The 24612-nt window shown below is 41.5% G+C and overlaps 1 protein-coding gene and 1 long non-coding RNA gene across 17 annotated transcripts in view; one reads left to right on the top strand and one right to left on the bottom strand.

Moving 5' to 3' along the window:
* CELF4 (CUGBP Elav-like family member 4) overlaps positions 1-24612 on the top strand; it is a 700852-nt gene that overhangs the window by 409249 nt on the left and 266991 nt on the right. The gene's annotated exons all lie outside the window — the stretch shown is intronic.
* LOC127478627 (uncharacterized) lies at positions 18778-20527 on the bottom strand. The gene is made up of 3 exons (XR_007907282.1): positions 20431-20527; positions 20010-20143; positions 18778-19218 (listed from the first exon to the last, which is right to left on the bottom strand). It is a non-coding gene; the product is annotated as an uncharacterized LOC127478627 (long non-coding RNA).

Raw genomic sequence — 24612 nt, 5'->3', positions numbered from 1 at the left:
TACAGGAAAATCTTCACATTCAGTGATTGCTATGCTTGAAAAATTACATTTTGGGTATCCATAATCCAAATGTTCAGTTACCCCTGCAGAAGCATGTCATAAATATTTAGATTTGGTAGGGTTTCTTGACAAGCTGTGATGTGCACTCTCTTTTGTGACTTTGTCTAACTCTCTTTTTCCACACATTAAAGGACAAGCAAAATACATGAACTAGTCTCTTAACAGCATCTTCTCCATGTAAGCAACTGCTTTCACTATCAGCAGCACAATCTGCAACCAGGGCAGGAAGTCCAGTCATGACTGGGAGTAAGGTTTTCTTTCTACTCTGTGAAAATTCCTAAGTCACCAGAGGTACAAAGACAAATTTTGAAACCAGTGTGTACTCATGAAACTATTTAGGGTTTGGTCCAAGGCCTACTCAGAAGGCTTTGGAGCAATAACACCATGGGAGGGTTCCTCTAGAGCACTCTGAGTACCTGAGCCTTGAACATCCTCTCCCCATCATTTTGGTGTTTGCTGATTTGAATTTTCTTCAGCTATCATGTTGACTCTCTGAAAGCTGAGCATTGTAACAATCAATAATTAAAAGTGAATATTGAAGTGTCTTTCAACATTATCTGTGCCATGATACAATCTGAACACATGCAAGAGACATTCAAAAGATGAATGGAGGGAGTGAATGGGCTGATTTATCCTGGACTGTTTCTCATGGTGTGAAGTCTGCCTTTCACAGCCTGATGAAGTGCAGAGACAGTTAGTGGATTTGCTACCAGGAAGGGCACACATTCATTTCTATTCGTGCAAATGTATTTAGAGCTGAAATGTGAGCATAGGAGAAATTACAGCAAAAAAAGCAACCACTGAAAGTGCAAACTATCATTTACTTTGGCAAGTTAGTGTTAAAAGGAATAAGTTGAGGGTAGTAGAAACTGGCATAGAAATTGCACAGAAGGGTTTCTCCCTGTGTGTATATGCTTCCAAATGGTTGTTGTTTTTTCTTCTTTTCCTTTTTCTGTCCTCCATTTGTTGTAACTTTCCACAGTTAGACATTGCTTCCTACAGACATTTCTCAAATACTACACCAGCTGTGAACACATCCACTCCTAACCTTAGTTAAAAACAGAGTTGGGTGTAAAGCGAAACTGCAGTTCCTTCCCATCCCCATTGCTGTAGCAGCAACATAAAGCACCTCATCTTTATCCAGAAAGGGTAGAAAGATGGCTTTAAAATGGATGCTACTCTGCTAGATGATGTAGATAATATTAGCCCTTCTGAATCTCTGTCAGTGGCTCTCAAAGCCTCTTTCAGATGTAATCAGCCTCCTCACCTTGCTCAATGTACGGACAAAGAAACTGAGGAACTGTGAGTAATGTGTTTTGGGAACAGCACATTGCTACACAGCTTGCAGCTGAAGTCATGTCTTCTAAATCCTGTTCAGCACTCTACTTAAATTTGGTCTTTGTTTTATCCTCACTTCAGCTTTGCATCAGTCCTCTGACTTTTGTAAATGTGCTAGAAAGTGAATCAAAGGGCATAGGAGAACAGAGGGGTGGGGAGTTTGCAAGGGAGTTCCCCCTGGTCCCAGCCTGTCAGGATCTTGACACCCACCTATGTGCCTCTTCCCTGTGGATGGGGAGCATCTTGCACCTGGCATTGAAGGAAGAGAAGGAAAAGGTGGTGCTATAATGCTGGAGAGCATGTAGCCCCATTCCTGACCTCCCTGCATCCTCTGTGCTGTAGGAATTTGTCATCACTCACCTGTCAGTTATATTATCTCCCACATGCAGCCGTGCAAACATGCAGTATAACACGTACAAATATCTGGTCACAAAAGGCTCAGCAACAGCTTTGACCAAATAAAATCTCCCAAACAGACAGTGGGTTGGGATATTGTCCTTTTGAAGCTCCTTTGAAGGTTTGATTTCCTCCCTCTCCCCTTTTTATGTAAATCTGTTCTACCTACAACACCCAAATGCCAGGAAATCTTAGAACAGTAAATACCCCTGCAGCACAAACAAAAATCATCCTTCAGAGAAATTGTTTGGCTTCTCAAAGCTGCGGCCTTGCCCTTTAAAATGAAGGGCATGCTTCTGAAAAGCTCTCCTTTCCTTGCAGACCTTTGTTTTCAGCATGCTTGCAGTGGTACTGCCTTCACCAGTGATGGTACCATAGCTTCTCGAGTTCAGCAAGGACACTCAACACAGGGAGACATTAAAGTGATGTCTCCAAACTCCAGAAGCTGTTTTGCCATTGAATTGATATTAAAACAACCTCTTCAGAAGCCAATACTGGCCAATTTGATACAAGTTATCCCATCTATTGGCTAGGCCCTATAAAACCCCTGTTCCTTCTTTCTGAAGGAAGCGAGACTTCTACAGTCAAGCAACTGTGTGTGTGTGCCTGGGCCCATCCATCAGTCAATCTGTCAGGGGTTCCTCCTTTGAGCTTTGAACCCGCTGGGTAATTTAACCTATCGCTGATGGGGTGGAAGAGGTCCCAAAGCTACTCCTATAAATTTCATGAAAATGGGCAGCCAAGCAGAGCAGAGAGTTCTCATTAGTGTTCATAAGCCCATCTTTTATTAGACATCGGTGAACTCATGGGGGTAGGGACATTGGAAGAGAGTTTTACACATTTGGCTGCCCATGAAGCAACTTGTTTCAATGTGTGCACTCTGATACCCTGTCAAGAGGCCTCCTGTAGTAACAGCTTCTTGATTTTAACAGGATGTCAGACAGATTTCTTAGCTCCTTTCTGCTGATTTCAACAATGCTTCACACAGCAGCAAAGTCAGCCTGCTTGTTGCATTTCCCTTCCCTCCTCAGTCAAAGCCACCCGAGAGAGTTCCTGCACAATGTTTAATAAGTAGCATAACATCAGAGGTGGCTGCTTTTCAGTGAGGAGTACCTGAAGGTAACAAGAAAAACGGTACAGGCTTATGAAATTTTTCTGTATATCAGCATAAAAAAGTAATATTCAAACATAAACGGTTATCTGTTGTTCAATCATATCTTCAGGTTGTCTAGACAGACTTCAGGATTATGAAAAGTGTGTCAACAAACTTTAATTTCATTTAACATGGTCTGGACTGTATCAATTCCTCTTCCAAACCCCTTTGCATTAGTAGTGTTGATTTTTTTTTCTGTTTGTCCTGTGGAATAATGAAATCTGAAGTGTTGTTCAAAGCACGTAGGTTCAAAACAAAGTGCAGGAAAACACACTCTGAGGCAGACCTCCAAAGCCCCAGATGTGTGGCAGTATATCTAGCAGCAGGAGAGATGGTTCTTCAGTCTGAGTTCTGAAATCCTCATGCTTTCCTGCATGGATATCAAATCTCTGGCCACTACCCAAACATGCAGTGCAATGTACTACAGACAAACCATAGGTGAGGCCCTCTAACAAAAATTTTTGATGTATATTTGATAAAGCTTGGCTAAGAAGTTAAAGTAATCAGTGGCATTAAAAAACATATACATATACATAAAAAGTGTTTTTGCAGGAACAGCACTGAATGACAACTGGAATATACCCCCAGCTGGTACTAGTCATATGGAAACCTGTGTTTCAAAGAAAGGCAACTTAAAATTAACATCATGTCAGAGTTACTGCTTTTCATGAACACCAGAAAATACTCTGTCTCATTATTTCTGTAGATCAAGATTTTTTTACATGTGTACTTACATTATTTGTTCTCATTGTAGCATTCTGGATAAAAGAAAAGTCAGTTTAATTCCTCCTTTCAAAGAAAATCACACTAATTTGAATATGTGGATTGCACATAACTAGGTACTTTGTGGGTTGTGTGTGCACATGTATTGTTCAGGTCCTATGTCTTTTTAGATTTCTTAAAAGTCAGTGGCAATTTTACAGAAAAATTATTGGGTTTATTTTCAATTTGTCAAAGTATTGGGGTTTTTTCCTTAGACTTCGTTTCTATATTCTTTTTGCTGTAAGTACAATGTCTTATTTTCTTCCTTTCTTACCTTCTTTATTTCCTTTGGTTTTGTCTTTCTTCCTTTCTTTCCTCCTGCCTGCCTGTGTCTCTCTTAAGTAATATCACCATAATTTCTAGAATTATAACAAGTGGGCAAAAGAATAGGACCAGGGTTTCTTCTTTTTAAATGTTGGTGACTAAGCAGTAACTTCACAAAAGTTCCTAAAAGTCAGTCTGATTTACTGTGGGGTACATTAGAGCAGGCTTTGGTACACGTTATCCTGCTGTAGAAGTTGCTTATATGTATGGAAGACCAACAAGATGAAACCTAAAAAAAAAGAAACTCAGATTCTGTCCCTTTTCAATGAACAGAAACAAAACAAGAGAAAAAAGGAAACAGGGGGAGTGAGGGAGAGACAATTCCATCAGGTGTCAAGGAGAGCATGTCTGCTGGCAAGGATTCTGCCTCTCATGGCATGGACCACCCTCTCTATAGCTGGATGTGTGCAAAGTGATGAACCAGACAAGAGAGGGCAACTTGGCAGCAGGACGTGTTACCAAAGTGGTCTTTTGCAGAAGCTGAGATTTTTTTGCTGAGAGTAAGTCCCTTTCTGTGGTCACTATTCCCCACCTACTTCACAATCAGGTTATTTGGTCCTAATAATCTCATTTTCCTCATGTGAAACATCAAGCTAGAAATCAGGCGAGGAATGTCTCAAGTGTCTCTAGTGCTTCCTGACTCCCTGAAGAAGCAAGTCAAGAGGAGGATAGAGATTTACAGAGTTACTTCCAGTTACTTAAACCTTTTGATTATTCCTTTTAGCTTAGCCTCACGTTTGGCAGAATGACTGCAGAGCAATGTCCCAGCCAAGCAGGATCAGATTATAGCCTTTGCCATCTAGCAGCACAGCCAACACAGGGGAAAATCACCTCTGCACTCAGGTGATGTTAAAACAGTAATATTACTTGTCTTGTTCTTTGATATGTCGCAAGGGTAATGTTCACCAGCCCCTGTGAGATGTTCTGTGACAAAGGGACAGGACCACAAGCGTACCTGTCTCCATACAGCAGACAAATCCCTTTACCATCCAGTACCTGGAAGAGCTCCTTAAATAAGGGGGGTGGGGGAAAAAGGCTGGGGCCTTGGGAAAATTTTGTAGAGCTCCTTTACACAGTTCATGCAAGTCCCTCTTCCCTGTTCCCACTCTTACAGTGAGTCTTCGAACACACTGCTGAGGTAGGAAACCAGGGGCAATGCCACAGCCACTACACGCATTTCCTCAGGCCATGCTTGTCTGTACCCGTTCTGATGTCAGATCAAGCACATCATTTTTTAGTGGGAGTGCTTATTTCCTAAGAGTAACCGATCCCTAGGGTAATTGAGACTAGAATTTTACAGGTCAGGTTTTAGTCTGGTCTTAGTCTCCAACAAATATTATTCAGATTACCTGAACAATAGTTATTAATTAATTGTGCCTTCTATTAGCTATTTTTTTCACTCCTGGCAGTATTCCTGCAGAAGGAGTTTGTTCATTAACTCAGGCGGTGAAGTCCTGGCTTGCAGCCCCAGAGCCTCTTTACTCCTCCATGGTGACCTATAACAAGTATCTTTGCAGTGGAAGGTTATATCCATTTCCAGGTCTCTTGCTTCATTAAGGATGAAATCAGCTGGGACTTGGAAACAAGTCTTTCACTCACTTGGCTTTTGTTTGGTTTGCTGAAACTCACAAGTAAGGTCTGGAACCAGTGAGCACTTTGAGTCTGGGATGGGCAACATTTCTTGATTTGGACGGCTAATAAGCTTTTTGTCTTCTGGTGATGTAAGCAATGAATTAGACACAGAAATCTGTGTCTGGACTGATCTATCCTAGTGATGATCTTTATTTTTTAATGTAAAATGCATAGTTCTCTCCCAAATTATTCAGCTTCTATAATTCACTAAAAAAAGTTCCATCTGCGTGGGATGAGGATTTCTTTCTCTTGACATGATCTGGCTTTCATTTAATATTCTTTCTAATTTTTCTCATGGGCAAGGATGGAAAACAAACTTAAAGATCTCACTCGACACCCAGTGCACATCGCGTTAATGTCACTGTGGATATCAGTGAGCCCAAAAAGTTTTGCAAAATATCTTGGTGTACACATGCCTGTTGGAGTTCTAGGGGTACTCCTGGGAAATTTTGATCTTGTTATTGATAAAATGCAATAAACTACTATTACTGAAGTGGAACCCTCTTAACTGTCAGAGAAGTTGTTAGTAAAGAACTTAAGGATTAATATCTATGTGTGTGTGTGAGACTGTATCAAGGTGAATAATAATAACCACTTTAGTCAGGTGCTCTTTTCAATTCCTTTCTTTATGTCAGCTCTTCTGTAGGTTTTAATATTTTTTTACCTTCAGGGGATATTTAAGTATGAGGCACTGTTAGCTAAAAAGAAGTAAAATGAATGCAAAACCAAATACTATTTGAAAATAGCATTCATTCCCAGTGGGTTGTGGTGAATGGAATTTACCTAACTTTTCTATGTCTTCAATTATTATTATTTTGTAGAATTTAAACAGGAACATTTGCTCCAAGAAAAAAACAATAACAAAGATGATACCCTGACTCAGCTGTTCATAAGAAGTATCTTTATTGTCATTTCCTGCAAGAAGGAAATAAAGGTCTGAGAGCTACCAAGTTTGGGTGACCTAGATCAACAGATTGAATCCTTTCTCCTTCCGTTCTTCCCACACACTCAGATACTTCAATCCATAACAAAAACCCACTGAAAGTGTGACTCTGGGCTTCGAGCCACACTCATCCCTGAACCTGGCTTAATCATGCTGAGGGAATGTCATCGGGACTGTGTATTTCCATTCTCTGGAAGTTTTCCACCCTCTACACCCCCAAGACCAATTTCTTTTTGTTTTAAACAAAACAGCTACTGGATAACTGTTTCCCAACAGTGTGAATTCCAGTTTTGTCTCTGTGGTTCAACAGAAGTTGCATGCCAGATCTGGGAATGTTGATTGGACACAAAAAACATAACCCACAGGCAAAATAGAGACTGCTGATCCACATATGATTGCTGGCTACGGGGTTAACCCATGCCTGAGGGAGCAGTCTCATGAATACTCTACAAGGGGAATGTTTCAGTTCCACCTCTTCCCCAAATGAATTTTATTCTTTCATGTATGGGAGCTAATCAGTCTGAGAGAGAGGCATTAGTCAATGAAGCAGCTTTCTGAAGAAATCCTTGTTGTTCAAGCTGTTTAAAAATTGGCTGGACAATGATCTGCTTGAACGTAGGGATTCATTTCACTCCATCCAAGGAGCAGAGTGAGCATGTGGGATAGAAGAATTAATAAGCCTTTTCTGTTGCTAATTGCTGTAATTCTGAGAAAGAAAATGGGATGAGACCACTGCAACAGGAGAGCCAGGAGACCCCTGGACAGGAGGAGTTAACTCACGTCATTCTTAATCACACAGTTACAGTCTCGTGACAGAGGACTGCGAGGGGTACAAACACAGACAGCTCACGTGAATCCATTTTCCCCACTGGCACCATCTCTTTATGACTTATTGTGTTAATTAGCTCGCCTACTCTGTTCCACAGCAGAGCTAAGTGTGCAGTGACTGTCACCAGAGGAGGAGAGAGGGGACTCTGTGCCCAGCTCCAGCGACTTTGCTGTTCTACAAAAGCGTGGCTTTCAAAGAGGCAGTTTTCCAGTCATCCCCAGGGTAGCAGAATCTGTACAGCTGACAAACAGTAGGGTCCTTCCCTTCCCTCTGCTTTTCTGAGACTATTCCTGGGGCTTGCTGGTCTCCACTGGGGCCTGGGGAGCTGCAGTCCAGTCTGGGAATTTGTCCCTGCAACAACCAGGTCTCTGGCTCCCCAGAGATTTTGTCATTGGCTTCAAACTGATGTGCTATAGGCCTGGAGGGTGGAGATTGTTTCTTTGTTTAGTTTTAAAATAAAGCTAATGTCATGAAGATCACTGTTTCCTCATTAAGCTAAAAATATAATATCTTTTCCACCCCCCATCGTTTCCTAAAAAAAAAAAAGTCATCTCAGACTCAACTGAACTGAGTCCTGTCCTAAGGAGAGAGGATGTGTCAGCTTAGTACAGGAATAAGTGTGGCTCAGGGGAAGGAGTGTCCCAGCCAGAGGATTGAAGGTTGTTATACAAATTAATGTAGTAATTACAGTATCATCTGGAGAAAGCAACTGTGACTGTGTCCCTGTTCTGCTAAGTACTGTAAGCACTGTAATAGAAAAGAAGTCCTGGCATGGTTATAATCTCAGCAGACAATTCAGAAAAAAAAAAAAAAGTCCTTTATTACTGTGTCATAGATAAGAACCCAAGGCCCAGAGACATTTTAAAGGTGTAATCATTACCAAGTCACCATCACCCCTGGCATTGTTTGGCAAGACTATGTGCAAGACTAAATTAAAATTCTTGACAGAGGAAAGGTTCATCCACAAATGCTGTGAGTCGAAGCCAGAGAAATTTTAAAAACGAAAATGTCTTCCAAATTAATTTTTTCCTAAGTTTCCTAATAATCACTGAAAATGAAAAGAAAAACTCTACCTTCTTCATTTATCTTTTGTTTTAGAGAGAAGGGATTTTATCTCGAATTTCAGTAGAGAGAATGGATAGAAAAGATTCTTTCTAAAGACAAACACAAATCATAGTGGGAAAAAAAATCAGGGCTAAGAAAAGACACCTAAAATCACATTTTTTGATTAATAAGACATATGTGTCACTTAGGTCCAACTGTGTCCCTCCAAAACATCTGCCTATGAGTAATTCGTAGAATGTCACATAGAGAGGCTTTGTCAGAGAAGTCGTTTGAATTCTGTTTTAATAAAGAAAATAATGTTAGCAAAATATCAAATAAGCAATCCTAAAAATGTGTTGGCATCAAGGCAAAAATTTTAAGTATGTGAGGAAGGGGAGGATTAAAATCAACTTCCACCCATGCCAAAACAACCCTATTACAAACAAAAAGGACATTAGGCAGAGATTATTAAAAAATAATCCATTGTTCAGTAATGGCAAACATTTCACACCTCGTAAGGCAGAAGCAATAAATCCCATTGATTCTTCCGAGACAATTCACAATTAAATACTGATTTGCAAATAAATAAATAAATAAATAAAGGCAGAATTCATTGTGGCACCTTGCACCGCCAAATCAAAGCAATTGGAGTGGAATTGAGAATAATTACCAGATGTGTTGCTTTGTGCTCAAAACGGCATCCATTATTTACAACTACCAATGATGTTCCTTATTTATTCCTCCTGCTGGTCTAATGACTATTGCCATTCAGTGTTCTTTTATTTAATCATCAACATCCAAAAAAAGAAGCATCTTTTTTTTCTCCCTCTCTCTTCTTTTTTTTTGTTTTGGCAGCAGCAGGAAGGGAGAATTTTTCTAAACCCCAACAATAGGAAATTGCTCTGGAGGAATGCAGCATTTTTTCAGATTGGCCTGTAATGTAATTATGTGCATTGCCTTCAATTTATTGGCCTTTTACAGATGTGCAATCCAAATGGATGTTACTTTAACTCCTGAAGTAATGAATATTTGTTTTCTCCTTGCCTATTTCATGTCTTTTCTATGGAAGATATTTCTGGATGGAAATTGACTGGTGGTCATAAGCAGTAAGAGAGTTTGAAGCTCCCCAGGGGAACCCAGTGCAGTTATAAAGTTGTAGTACATGTAGCCATGCACACACAGAAAGAAAAGTGTTTGCAGGTGAAGAGACTCTGGGGAGAAGGATTTTTTTCTTTATTCTTCTGTTTGTTTCAAACCCATTTGCAGGCTGGGTGCTCTCCTGGCTTATTCTAGGTAAGGACAAAGGGAATTCCTTGAGGAATGCAGAATTGATAAGTAGATATTAGCAGACGACTATATAATCTGGCCCTTCAAACACTATGTCCATAATGGATACCCCCACACTTTTTCTAGGATGTATTTACGTGGATCTCTCAATTGACGTAGAGAAGAATTTCTGAAGGAGTAGATGAAGATGTGCTGAACTGTCCCAGTTGCAGGCTATACTAGAAAATGTCCCTTTTCCATTGACATCTCATCATTTCCAGGGGTAAAACTTTTGGGACACCCCTTTTCCCCGCAGAGTTTACAGATTGAACATAATTTCTTCTATTTTTTCCTCCTTTTTTGGCTATTCAAAAGGAATCCTAGTGGTTATAAAGGGATTGGCATACTTTCAGGCCCTTGTACACCTTTCGAGCAAATCACATCTTAAAGGACGATGAGGTTTTATCATTGTGAGTTGCCTCCAGGGAGGTCCCCAGGAGAGGTAAGTCCCAGCAGGTCTAACTTCACAGGAAGAGTGAATGAACGCATACAAGGAAGATCTGGCAGGTTCTTCCCTTCCCATCTACCCCTGTGATCAGTCACTGGTCTTCCACTGTAAGGAGAGTATGACCACAGTACACCTGCAAAAGTGTCCACCCAGTTATCACAGTAAAAGAGTTTGTACAGAATAAACTGGAAGCCAGACAATACTGGAGAAAGACACCAGGTAGAAGAAAGTAATGGTACTTCTGTCACTTCCAGTTTTCTCCCAGGAATACTGAAGGTGGAAAGAGTGTGAAAGGCATTTTGTAGGTAATAGGGATTACAGAAGGTATCACAGAAGGGCTACAGAAAAGCACACACACACCCTTTAGTGTCCAAATTCTGCATAACAGGTTCTCTGAAGAGATTCTCTCAGAATCTGCAGATCACAGATTCTGTGCCCTTTGATGGTTTTTTATGTGTCTAAAAGGTTACAGAAGCAGGACAGTCACTGTCTAAGGAATGTACAGCAAGTTTCAGCGTACACACACAGAGATTCCTGAATGGTTCAAAATTTCCTGTCAACTGGGTACTCTCAGTGAAGACAGACATCACTACTTCTTGTTCTGTGCCTTTAATCTTCCGTTTTGCTCATTCTGCTCTTTTATCATCAGACGACTCCTGACAGTAATTGTGGATGTCCCTGGATAGCTCAGTAATAAATGTATCCTGAACAAACATGCCTGTCAGACTCTATTTAGCCTAGAGCATCAAGCTTATGACCTCATGAAAGAGAATCTTTCTTAAGTTCTCTAAACAACTCTCAAAGTTAATCTCTACTTGTTATAATCATTATCTATTTTTTGCTATTTTCCTCAAGAATTCAGGATAGGACCCTGGAAATTACATAGGTGTCAAACTTTGGACCCCAGACAACACCTCTGTGTTCAAGTCTTAATGTCTGGACCGTTGCATTCTGCCACTTCTTCAAATCTGCCTTTTGGGAAGAGCAATAGCAACAGAACAACAGAACATTGCAGGATATTGTTAATAGAAGTACATTTCTCCCTCCAAAGATTGCTGCAGCAGCATGGAGAACAAGCTGTTTTTCTTTATTCAGCTTTGAGCAAAGTACATTTGCTGTGAGAGTTTCACAGAATAAAGTAGTAGAGTTGGAGAGGAGTTTCTTTCATTGTTAATTATTTGTGCTTCTGGGCTAGTGACCCAAACTATATTTAGCTCCCCATCAAAACCAAAACCTGAAAATTAAATGGACTGGAATGGAAAGGTGGTCTCTGTGTCACTCTCTGGTTTCTGTTTCACAAGATGCAATCTTCCTCGATTTCCAAAACCAATTTTCTCCCATCATCTTATGAAAGTAGAGGTCATCCTGTGAAATGTGATATCTCACCGGTTTTCATAAAGGAATGTGCCCTTCCCCATGAAAGCAGGGTTCATTAAATCATGCAGCTGATCAGATTGCTAAAGCCTTGATTGGCCGGCAGCCAGGGTGAAGAAATCCATGGGGAAGAGGCACATAGCACCATCCAAATAGCTTGGACCTGAACTAGGGTATTTTAATCACACTGTTATAGAGAAGAAGGGGAATCTCAAAGAAGGGCAGTATGGGAGCTTTATTGACTTCTAGGGTCAACAGAATATGGGAAATAATCAGCCAGCCACATCTGAGTTCCACAGTTTAGAGTTTATTCCCAGACACCACTTTACGGCTAATTAGAGTTCAAAAATAATGCGCAACCCACCTCTGCCCTTGTTGCATGACTTCTGTCCATAGTGTCCTCATAGAAGCTGGCAGAATGCTGTTTGAAGCTGGTACCAAAAGGCAGCTGCTTCTGGAGTAGGTCATAGCAACAATGAGAAACATTTCCTGCAAGACTGGAAACTCAGTAATTTCTGAGAGCAAGTCCCTGGTCTCTGACAAACTTAAGGCAAAATGATGCCTTGGAGAAACAGACTGGACAAAAAACCTTGTGAGTGCAAGGTAGAACATGAAAAAGTTTGCATGAACGAGTAAGATTAAGGAGGTATAGTTTATGTTTCAGTTGGGCATCAGGGTTGGATTTCTTCAATGTTAGATGATTTAGAATGAGTGTTTAGATCTAGAGTTATAGGGCTCATTTGTTCCCCAAGCTCCACATGGAATGAAAATGGACTGAATTTAGGCAATACCCTAATTTCCTTTTAAAGGTGGTCAGGTAAAATGCAGAGCCATAGCTGGTCACTCAAAGAGTAGTCAGGTCTGAATCAAAAACCAAGAGCCTATCTGTTTTGGATTTGCAAGGCATAGATAATCTGCATCTATGAAAGGATCAAGAGAGCACAAGAAAGCATCCCCAGTATTCATCACAGCTGCCTGGAACTCTGAGACAAAATGTGCTGGGGACTTTCTTTATATCAACCGAGAGGAGGAGTATTGACAGGGCATTCTCAATTCAAATAACCATTCCTCAGGCTTGACGGTTTAGTTCATATGAGCAACCTCACTTCTGGCTTTTGATCTGAGTCTATCCTTTTGATCTGAGCGAATTCCCCTCTGTCCAAACTGACCTTAACCACTTTTCCTTCCTAGAGTTATTAGAAACATCCCTAGACTGAGTGGGCTTGCAGGTCCCAGCTTCCAATGTCAGGAGAGGTTTAGGTTGGATATTAAAAAGAGGTTCTTCACCCAGAAGCTGGTTGGGCACTGGAACAGGCTCCCCAGGGTAGCGGTCACAGCACCAAGCCTGACAGAGTTCAAGAAGCATTTGGATGGTATTCTCAGGCATATGGTGTGATTCATGGGGATGGTCATGTGCAGGGCTAAGAGTTGAACTCAATGAACCTTGTAGGTCCCTTCCAACTTGGCTTATTCTGTGATTCTGTTAAATGTCTGTGTTCAGGTCCTCTGAAAATCACACCATTCATTCTGAGACTTAAAATTTGAAAATACAGATTTGTGTATCAACTAATATCTATAAACAACCAATGCATTGCTTTGTATCCTTTCTTTGTTTTACAAGCGAGAAACTGAGGCACAGAAAGATATAGGTCTTGGCCTAAGATGTAGGACTGAAAAATAATGCTGTCAGAATTGACAAGGGTCTCTGTTAGGTGGTAAGAGGTACAAAAGGGTCCTGTTCAACTAAGCAACCTGAAAACTGTAAATTCAAGGTAGCTGACCCTTCATTCACAGGAATCAGCACATCTCTACCCTAGGGCGAGGCGTTCAAAGGCCAAATGCCTTGCTCATCAGCTGTTGTCTGAGAAGTTTTTCAACTCTTTGGAGAATATTGATATTGATTGTGGAAAACAAGAGTTAATCTGGAGAGACAGACCAACACACATAAATAAAGTGCATTTGAGTTTAAAGAAAAAAAGTTAGCGTCATGCCATTGAACTATTGACAAGGCTGTCACAAATATCATCTTGTCTCCGTGTAAATAAACAAGCTTAGTGCTGTTATTTTAGAATAAAAGGCCGGAATAGGTTTTGTATTGACTTTCTAATACCCACTCAAGAGTTGGAAGAAGAAAATTAAAGATAATAAAGTAAAAGTGCAAACCATAAAAGTATAGACAGCCAGTGCATAGTAAACTGCGAATGTGAGTCCTCTTCAGTTCAGGAAACCAATTGTGTAACTCAGTAAAGGTCAGCAGCAAAGATAAGAAGTTGAGCTTGTCAGTGAATCCCCTTCTATATTTGGAAGGATGACGACTGCAGGATGATACGATCTGTGTCTGCAGTGATTCAAAGACTGGTACCTGTGTCCTACCCTTTCTGCCTGCATTTGAGAGCTGAGTGGTGTTCCTGGGCCCTGTCACACTCATTTGAAGTTCACTTGCTCCTGGGTAGCTTATCCAATCCACTGGGCAACGACGATAGTGTAAACTGGTAATACCATCTTAACTCTGTTCAGTGACAGAGATATTTATAACTCCCTACAATAGAGTCAGGTGTGATCCCAAGCTCTCTGCATCTGCCTTTCTTACAAAAAAGATGCACTGATGCTACAGAAATTACACAGTATCTTTTTTTGGAGCTCATCTCACTGTGGTCAAATTCAGCCCTTATTTTGGGTGGGGGTTATTCCTAGAATAACCCCATCCTCTTTATCAGGTTCTTCTTAGAGCTCCTTTCACAGGGAGCTGTCCCAGCTTCTGTGATACTTTTGTGGACTTTCTCACTTCCTTTTTTCATCTTAAGTGAAAGAGGACAGAAGGATTTAAAAAGATAAGAAAGGACTGGAAAGAGAAATTTGATACCCTGAGTCCAGCAGCCCTCTCAGGAAGGATGACTGTTTTGTCCTTTGTCCCATCTCAGTATGCTTTGAGCAAACTATGAGTGAGATGCTAGACCTGCAGGCCCAAGATGCTCCTCTTAAGGACAGGAAACAATGTGTGGGAACCACACATTCCATTTGGCAAGTACTGTAGTGCTCAATGAGTGAAGTTAAAGGCAAAGAAGGGGTCATAGTTGGAGGGGGAAAAGAGAGTGCATAAAGGACCGATTTTGAATGATGGTGAATTTGATGAGGATGAGAATATGAGGAAGAACTTCTTTACTGTTCAGGTGGCTGATCACAGGAACAGATTGCCCAGAAAGGTTATGGAGTCTCCCTCATGGGAAATATCCAAGAATTGTCTGGATACAATCCTGTGCCATGTGCTCTGGGATGACCCTACTAGAATAGGGAGGTTGTACCAGATGGCCCTCTGTGGTCTCTTCCAACCTGACCCATTCTGCGATTCTGTGATTTTGGACATAGGGTCCGAAGATGGGACAGGGCAAGAGCCAGTGTAGAGATTTGTTCTGACCTCTTACAAACAGCAGATGTGGAAGACATTAACAGCACTAATGACTGTAGACTACTGCTCCAAGGGCATAAAAGCCATCTCTGCCTAAGTATCCCGTCATCCATGTGACCAAGGGATGAACAAGGCTTTCACTGATCATGACTGGTACGAGTGATTTTGAATCAAATCAGAATATACTCTGGGTCCGAAGTATTTCAGACCTCAGGTTCTGCCTTGTTCAGCTCCATGAGTTTTCAATGATGTTGCCTCATAACATCCAGCATGTCAAACTCATACAATTAGGGGGTGTAATGGCCCATGAGTTGTTGGATACACGCAATGTATTCATGCAATCATTTAGTTTTAATCTAATTGGTTGCTGTGTCCAAATAATGCCATTTAAATAGGCTTCTTTGACGTTCCTTTCCAAATTCCTTTGAGATGGAGAGTCAAATTTGAGGCAGAGAGGAGCTGTTTGCTCTGCTTTCAGTTTTAAGGGAGAAACTTTGGATGGAAAACTCAGAAAATCCAGATCTATGTAGAAGCTTCAACTCCTTGGTCAGAAAAGATATGGAGCTGCAATTGTATGGATAAGCTCTCGTCTCTTGTACTGGGAGTATAAAGCAAAAGTCTGATGCAAGTAATGACAACACTTCCAATTTTTGCACTTCTTCCATGGAGGTTTGAAAGCAGGAGTAGCCTTTGACACTTGTGCCTGGCCTCATGCACAGTGTTGAACTTCATCTGGTGACTCTTGCATCTGTCCCACAGTGTCTGGCTCAGCCAAAGGTATCTAATTGCCTTGAAATGTCTCAAAGCAAGATAGAGGTTGCCACATCCCTGGTCTCAATGGTTAATTACCCTCACTGGTTAATTATTCTCACTAATTCCTTTCAGTGACAACAAGGTGGCCATAAGGGTTTTGGTGGGGGTTTTTCCTGCTGAATTTAGTTTCTCTGAGCCTCAGCTTCACCTTTGTTAAAATGAAAGTGATAAATGAAGAGCTCGATCATCCCCCAATGTAAATTAACACTACTGAGCACAAAAACACCTTTCCTACTCTTTTCCAAACAGCCTTTGCACAATGAATTTAATTGCCTTCTTGGGCTTTCCAACTCCTACTTAAACCTACTTGATTTGGGGTTAGAGTCCTTTGAAAATCCTGCCTGTGTCACTCTGTACTTTTGGTAGGCAGGATGCAAAAGTCCTGAGCATGACATTGCCTGTGAAATGATGCAAGCCCACTATCTCTGCAGCATTGTTCTTACGAGCGTGTATGATATCAATAAAAGATTATCCGAGTTCAGGAATGAAAAAATAAAAATGAAGGAGAAAAGGATTGGGAATCATTCACAGCAGGTCATTTTGGTTGGACTGCAATCAACTTGCCGGGCTTGATAAGACAGGTATTTGAGAGAGTATTGATCTCAGATGTTTTCTCTTTTTAATTTCATTTTTTGTATTTGTTTATACTTAATGTTTAATAAGCTCCTTGCATCTTGCTTTCTGGTTACATGCAGCCTCTGGCTTGTGTACTTGCTCCTTCTAGAAAATTGTGTAAAATTTCTGCATCTACTGGACCAGCCTCGATTTTTGTATCACAGGCAAGGGCTCAGCTCAGCTTTTCATACCTCTCACCAGTTTGTTTTGGCTTGATTAAGTAAACCCTGGAGTTTGCAAGACCAGTGCAATTCCCCCACTACATTGTCATTTTGAAAGATTTTTGCAATAGGGATCATGACTTGGTACTCTAGTTTCTCTCCTAGAGATTTTGTGCATCTGTGGGCTCAGCATTGCTATTTTCTTTCTTGAAACTATTCCAGGTGCCCTCTGCAAGTGGTTTGAGGAGCCCAAGCAGTGCATTTACACCTCATAAGATGCAGTAGTTCTTGATCTTCACATTTTGCCCAGGCAACAAAGAGACAATGAGAGGAGAAACAGAGGCACAGAGGTGAAAAAGACTTTTTCAAGGTCCTATTGCCGACCATGTCAGAGCCTGCCAAGACCCCAGTGCTCTCAGTCACTCCCTAGTGAGTTATCTCCAGCACTAGAAAACCTCTCCAGGGTGATTTAGAGGGGTGTGATTTTAACCAAGCTCAAGGCCCAGCAGTCTAATGAATCTTCTCCCAGCAACTGGCATGCACATAATTCATCTCGTTTTTCAGGCTTTTGTGACTATTACAAGAGCTGTTCACCCTAACCTGCCTGTATGATTCATCTGTGTTTTGTAGAGCTTTTGTTACTCAAACTGTAACTCTCAAGTGCAAGGGGTAAAAACAAAATTAAAGAATGATATCTGACAGCAGATGAAGATTTAACAATATGGAGAGTAAAGATTTTCCTGGATCTTGTTCTAAGTTGTACCAGTGTTTAAGATGGTTAGACTTGGGCCAAAAATAACAAAAACATTGAAATGAGAACTCAGATCTGAACAATTTTTTGCTGGGTTTATATGAAGTGTTTCTTGAGAGGGTCAGTCTCTGTTAGGGTGGTATTGTGCTAGGATAGATTCATAGAATCATAGAATTGTTTAAAGGTTGGAAAAAAACTTTAAAATCATTGAGTCCAACTCTTAACCCAACAGTGTCAATTCAACCAGTAAACCATGTCCTAAGCTCCACATCTACACATCTTTTAAATATGTCCAGGGGTGGTAACTCCACAGTTTCCCTGGACTTCCCTGGGAAAGGATGCTTGACCACCCTGTCAGTGAAAAAATTCTTCCTGATGTCAAACTAGAACCTCTCCAGGTGCAGCTTGAGGCCACATCGTCTCATCCTGTCACTGGTTGCTTGGGAGCAGAGCCTGACCCCCATCTGAGTACAACCTCCTTTCAGGCAGTTGTAGAGAAGGATAAGGTCCTCCCTCAGCCTCTCTTTCTCTGGGTGGAACACCCCAGCTCCCTCAGCTGCTGCTTATAAAACTTGTGCTCCAGACCCTGCCCCAGTGCTTCTGCCCCTTCTCTGGACACACTCCAGCACCTCAAATAGTGAGAGGAGGCAGGTAGGTTGTTTCCACCGTGAGTTAAACCCTGTTTCATTTCCAAATTTGGGGTCTGTTCCCAATAATGGGCTACAGGTGTGATATCAAAAAGGTATTCCAAAGAAAGGACTATCTTAGAGCTGTACCTCCATTTCTACCTGATTTTTGGTTTGGCACCAAAATCCTTGAATGCATTTGAAATTTTCCTGCTGCCTTCTTCCCTCAGGCAAATAAATCACCACTCTATTTTTTTATTTAATCAGCTTGATAGGATGATTAAAAGTTAAAATGTACAACAAGTGTGTTCTGCTTTAATGTTTTGGGTTTTTTGTTTAAACTCTGCTTTCAGAAGGTGTTGGTTTAAAGGAATATAATAACTCCTGCATTAATTTAAATCCTTCCTTTTGTTGAGGAGGTGCCCATGAATGCTATTTATTTTTTTCATTGTTATTATTATTATTAACCAAAGTCAGTTTGGTTTTGAATTAGCCATTTAACTCTAGAGGAGAGTCTGATCAAGCTGCAGGCTGAGAGATGTAGGAAAACATAGTTTAAACACTCAGTGACTTTTTTTATTACCAAGTATGAAGCTGTCCACTCCAAATAGGAGCATTGAGCTCAGCTTTGCTATCCTCCACCAGCTGCCCTTTCCAGTAATGACTTCATGACTGGTAGTTAGCAGGAGGAATTTTATTTAGGACTCATGTTTTGATAAGATTTAAGAATATTAAAAAAAACAACCAAATGACAAGCGCTGCTAAGTAGGTGGTTAGCCAGTTACAAAGCACAGATCTAAAGCAATACACATTTTCAAAGAAACTGCACAACGTAAGCCCTTGGGGGACAGGCTCAAGTAAAATGAAATGGGGTTTGCAAATTCATTGAAATTAGGTGAAACATTCGAGAACCATCACCATTTAAAGAAATTGATGAGCCCTTGTCTGTATGCGCAAGTCCATAGCATTAATCATTCACACAGACAGGAATGGACTGTAGTTTTCAGACAGGATTTGCTGAGGGGAGTTGGGTGATTTTGAAGATCTGTTTTTATAGCTGGTGCTGCACACAGTGAAGTACAGGTGTATGTATACAGCTGTCACAGCTCTCCCTACACCCTATTACTACAGCACATGTATCTCATCCGGTAGGCAGCTCTGTTTGCAGCTGACATTGGCCAGCTCTTGAGACTTTCATCAGTTCAGCTGGCACCTTCCTGTGCAAAGAAAGGCTGAGGTTAAGATGTCAGTCTGAATGCAAACTCTCTACAGCAAGTCATGCCTCAGTTTCCTGAACTATGCAAAGTACAGGAGGTATGTATAGATCTGTCTTGTAGAGCTGTCACAAGAGAAAGGGAAAAAAAATTTGCAAGATTAAATTAATAAAAAGTCCCACTGGATTTCATTTACTATTGGATTTGTGGGATGTCCAGGCCAGTTGTTATGTTTTTAGCTTTCAACTCCAGTGTGCATTTCTTGACTCCTTCCTCTCCCATCATTAAGGTCTGATCCTGCCAATTTTGCTGGCAAGAGTAAACACTACCCTTTGAAAGTGTGACATTGATTGACATGTAAAAACTTCACATTACATAGGGTGTTGAGAGTGAATAAAGATTTCAGGCTCAGATTTACAAAGGATCAAGTAGAGATGGCTGAGTGAGAGCTGTCTGCTCCCATCCCTCAGCACCTGGCTGCCCCAGAGTGCAGGTCTGCATCCTCAGAACTGGTGTCCTTCAGATAAGCCATTCACCAGCACTCCCTTGTCCTACCCTGTCTCTTTTGTGCTGTCCAAAAAGAGCTTAAAAAGATTCAGGTATAACTTTCCCACAAGCAGTGTCACCTCAATGTCTTTGCCAAAGTTTCCCTCTCCCTGTAACAAAAGGCTCACATGTAAGCTGAGTGCAAGACAACTTCCAGGATTTAACTATGCAGGGGCAGATTGTGTCCTTGGTTTACAGGCTGTGCAGAGATAACCCTCCTCCCTGTCACCACTGTCACCAAACATCACCTCATGCAGTGTCTGAGTGGCGATCCATGGAATGAAGCTCAGTCTCAAAGCCAGGCTTCTCTGGCACCAATTTGAGGATCCTCTGCATTGAGTCTGCATTAAGATGTCACCTGGTTGCAAAGTCTGGGCATCTCCTTGTCCAAAAAAAAAAATATATGCTGGGGTACCAGGTAACTCAGCATCAATCTAAATCCTTATAACTCAGCATCGATCTAAATCCTTATCCCTTACCCCTGTGAATTCCGTGTGCTGCAGTTGCTCCATCCTCTACTTCTCATTTCCTCACTCATCTAGCTCTTCCTCAGCATGAGTGAGCTCTGGAGCAGAAAGCAAAGATAAGGGAGATCCCATGCTCTGTTCTCCCCTTCACCATGCAGCACTGGTATAACCTGGTACTGGAGATAGGTTACTAAATGTGCACCTTTATAACCCTGCTTTATTGCAGCAGCACTTTAGTAGGAGGGCATCTTATAGTCACCAATTCCCCTTTTTGTTCCCCAAATTGTAAGATCCTCTCCCTCCTTCTCCTCCTCTCCCTCCTCTCTCAGACGAGGAGAAGAGTGTCTGCCTCCACAACCACAGCAGTTGGCTGTGGTGTCACAGATTAACTGCTCCAGCTCTCTGCCTTATTGCTATTCAGATTCGTTTCCCCATCCCATCAGGCAGTAATCCAGTAAAAGATGTCAGCTGGTTAGCAGAATCATCTGGGAAAAGTTGGGAGACCCTTAACAGACTTCTCCTTCCCATTGCCAGCCCCCTGCTACTAATTCAAATAGTCCCCAAAGCACTTTGTTTGTGGTTTGTATTTTTTTTCTTGTTTCCTTTCTCTTTGTCTGTTTTCTTGGTTTTGTTTTTGGTTCAGAGGGGGTTTTTCGATTTTTTTCTCCTGGACCCAGCTGCATCTCTGCAAATTCGATCTCCAAAATGGAAGCTTGGCTGAGCTGGAAGCTGTCAGCACCGATGGTTAGTAGCTGGCTGCTGCCTCTTGCCAGGGAAAGAGGAAGATGAGTCCCTAGGCATTGAGGCGGCATGAAAAGTGACTACATCTAAATACTTCAGCACATGATTTCTTTCCCATTACTTTGATTCAAATCTCCCTTAATCCTCAGCTGCGTTAATGCAGTTAGTAGGTTATGAGTGCTGCATGTGGATGCCACTGGATTTGAGTCCTTCACACAATTGGCTGGTAAATAATTTAGTACCAGTTTTGCCTGGAACAGAACCTGAAAATAGCCAGTCTGCTTACAGTTCCTGCTTCCTCCCTTCCCACTTTTTTCCCCTTCATAAGCACTGAGGGGTTGTTTGTGCAAGCACAGCCTGCCAGAGACTGCCATTTTACATGTCACAGCTTCCTCCTGTCCCTGCTCGTCAGAATCTCTCTAAATTTATTTTCTAGAAGAGAGGGGAGGGGAAGAGTGGGGTCAGGCCAGAGACCTGGAGCTACACACAGAAAAGCAACTGAACACTCCTGACTTGGAGTCTGCAAACAGTAAGAATTCGCCCAAAATTCTGTGACTAAACTCGGTTTTTCCTTTATATCTGCTGCTTTTGAAATAGTGGTATATTTGCTGAGATTTCAGCACTTCTTAAACTCAGGCTAAGGTTGACAGGGCAAAGACAGAAAATGGTAATAAAAAGGAAGGAATTTTTGAGTTTAGGAAAAGGTCCTGGATGAACAAGGAAACAAGAATTCTACTGAAATGTCCAGACTATCTGGAATGGATCAAATTCAAGTGCTGTGATTTTCTTTAGGCACAGCAGTAATAGTATCCCTAATAATGTCCTTTGTCCCATTTCTTGACATACTTCTTTGTCTTCTTACATGGTACTGGCCACAATGTCTACTGTTTCTCATGTTACTGCTTCATACCAGACATCACCCTCCTCATCCACGTGAGACTCACCTTCAGCCAGCAGATGTGGAGCAGACTATGAGTCCCTTTAGCTCACCATTGCTCCTGATTCAGATGATGTTCTTCTTGATCTGAACTGCAGAGAATTTTCCCTCTCCTAACCTCATAGCCGATTATATGAGACCCAATTAATTGATATCTGTGGAAGCAGTGTGGGGGACAGGAGAAACCATGGAAAAAAATTGCTGTTGAATGTTCTAAAGACAGGTTCTGCTTCAAACAAGTTGTACATAAAAGCTGACAGGTGAAATATTTCATTTTGTGGTATTCAGAAGATTGTACTAGATGAAAGATATGCAGATTCTTGAGTTTCTGGTGGCTGATAAAGTAAATGCTGCTGGGACTTCTCTCAATCACTGAGGCCAACTGACACAGAGCACCTTGTGTTACTGAAGCCTGTTAGCTTCCAGAACAGGGTGTTCATATCACACCACACATTGAGTGATGAGCTTTGTCCTGTCTTAATTGCCTAACCATCCAGAGATTGTTTAGGAGAATGCTGGATAGTGTAGACAAAAATACATGGCCCCGTGGTCCATTGTAACAGGGTAAGAATATGAATTATCAAGTTTCAGTGGAAGGGATGATATTTGATCACTATTTGTTATACTTCAATATGTCCCAAGCACTTTGGAGTCAGGTATTCAGGGTGACAGACCAATGCATTCATGTTTGCACAGCCCTAGACCTGATAATCCCACAAGAGCAGGCTGGGGGCCATGCTCCCTTCCTCAAACACAAATTGTTCTAACACACTGCATTTTGGTCAGTCTGCCTTCCAAACTGCAAATAAACCTGTTAACCAGACCCCAGAACTCTTCATCCTTACACCAGATGTTTTTTTGGAATCCCTTTGAATTTCATAACTCCTGTGAGCCCCTGCCTCCCCACCCCAGCCCCCACACATGATTTTCCAAATGCCTTTTATAGGACTCTGCACTGGCATATGAAGTTAGCACGGTTTTGTCTGTGAGATGTCATTTTTTAATACGAGGGTTTAATGATATGGCACAGTCACAGAAAAAATGAAAGCTGCTTATGCCCCGCAGTGCCCCAGTGCCATGTTATTGAGTACCAGTGCTTTCACTTGCTTTTGCCTGCTTTGCCACCCTGTTTTGCCTCTTTTCTGCTGCAGTTTCTTTCACCCAAGCAGTCTGGGTGTTTTGCAGACCCACTGCTGGTGAGATCCCCACGCTCAGTAAAATGCAATATTATTTCATAAAAGGGAACATCAAAGAAATTAAAGTCAGAAAGTTCATCCTCAGGTGTCTAAATTCAGCAAACTTCCTCAGTATTTAGGGACCAGACAGGTGACCTGATTGCCAGAGGTTGTACCACCACGTTTGGAGATGGTACCTCTGCATGTTTGCAGATCCCATTGGCTCTGATACGAGCAATGGTTGCTTAGCAACTTCAAGATGAAGGCCAACTATTTTGTTGTCTGAATAAGGATTCAGACATTTAACTTCAGGGACCCACATTTGAAATCACTGGTTTAGTAAAATGGATGAAGGTCACAAGTAGAGATGGTGGCTGAGCGCGAAGCAGATGGCGGCAGAACCAAGCTTGCTCCTCAATGCCCATTTCAGTCAGAAGCAACCATTTACTCCCCCTCCAGAGATATTTTGGACCTTTGGTGTTAGGAATCATCCTTTCTGTCCTAGCATGACCAAAGCTGGCTCCTGGGAATGGAGTATTTGTAAATGGGCCAGGTGAGTGTTTGGAATGTCTGTCCGCCCTAGGTGCCTGCATCCAAAGCTGGTATCCTCACCAATGCCCTTGGTGACATGGGGACGAGGGGTGGTGGGGCACTGAGTTGCTCCTTAGGAGTCTTCAGCTTGACTCCCAGACCCTTCTCAAGGGTCACACTTTTGCCCAGTCTGGGAATAGTGAGGCTTCAACCACCTTTGCCAAGAGCTCTGAGAGGCTCGTTTCCATCCTACAAATGCTATGCAAGATCTAAATAGCAGTGTTATTTCTAGTGTGTTATCCTGATATAGCGTGAGAGGCATAAACAAGATCCGCATTTGCTGATGGTGACTCACTGTGAGCCTTTGAGGGTTGTGTGGAAGGGCTTGCTCTGATGTTTTTGCTGCTCTGAGATAGATTATTGATTCTCTTTATCTGGTGTTCGTCTTACAAACCCAAGGTGATGAGCATCCTGTTAGTTTCAAGAGCACTGGTGCTATTTTTCTACAGCTTCAAGGGACACAGAATATGATCCAAGTACCCTCAGATGAGCAAAAAAACCAGGTCAACCTGGTTCACATCAATTAAACTGCCAACTCCAAGGGAAGGCTGAAAAGTAAGATTGGATAACAAAAGCAGACCTTGTCCAGTGAGAGAGTCAGAAATTTTCCATTAAACTGTACTTTGTTTGGCTTGGGTTGGCTTCTTTTGTCACTAAGTTTGTTAGGAAATGCCTGATAATTGAAAACAGTGTCTTTCATCTGGAAAAAAAAAGTAATCCAGAGAAAAATCTCAGAAAAGTGTCAAAATCTTGTATTTTGACATTGCTGCCAAAGAAAAAAATTGTGATCTTTCCCATTACAAAAGAATTTGTTATTTTAGAAATGTAATCTTATTTCCAGGTAATTAATGTAAGAAGATGTGTAGAATCTAACAGATCTATATATACAGCTGTCAAGATACAAAAATAAGGCTTTGGCTTTCACACAATAGGGATTTTG

This window comes from Manacus candei, unplaced genomic scaffold (assembly GCF_025592945.1).
Source record: "Manacus candei isolate 608988 ecotype Guabito, Panama unplaced genomic scaffold, ASM2559294v1 h1tg000061l, whole genome shotgun sequence".
NCBI lineage: Eukaryota > Metazoa > Chordata > Aves > Passeriformes > Pipridae > Manacus > Manacus candei.
Note: the sequence above shows the minus strand (reverse complement) of the source record. Positions and strands in the feature narration are given on the sequence as shown.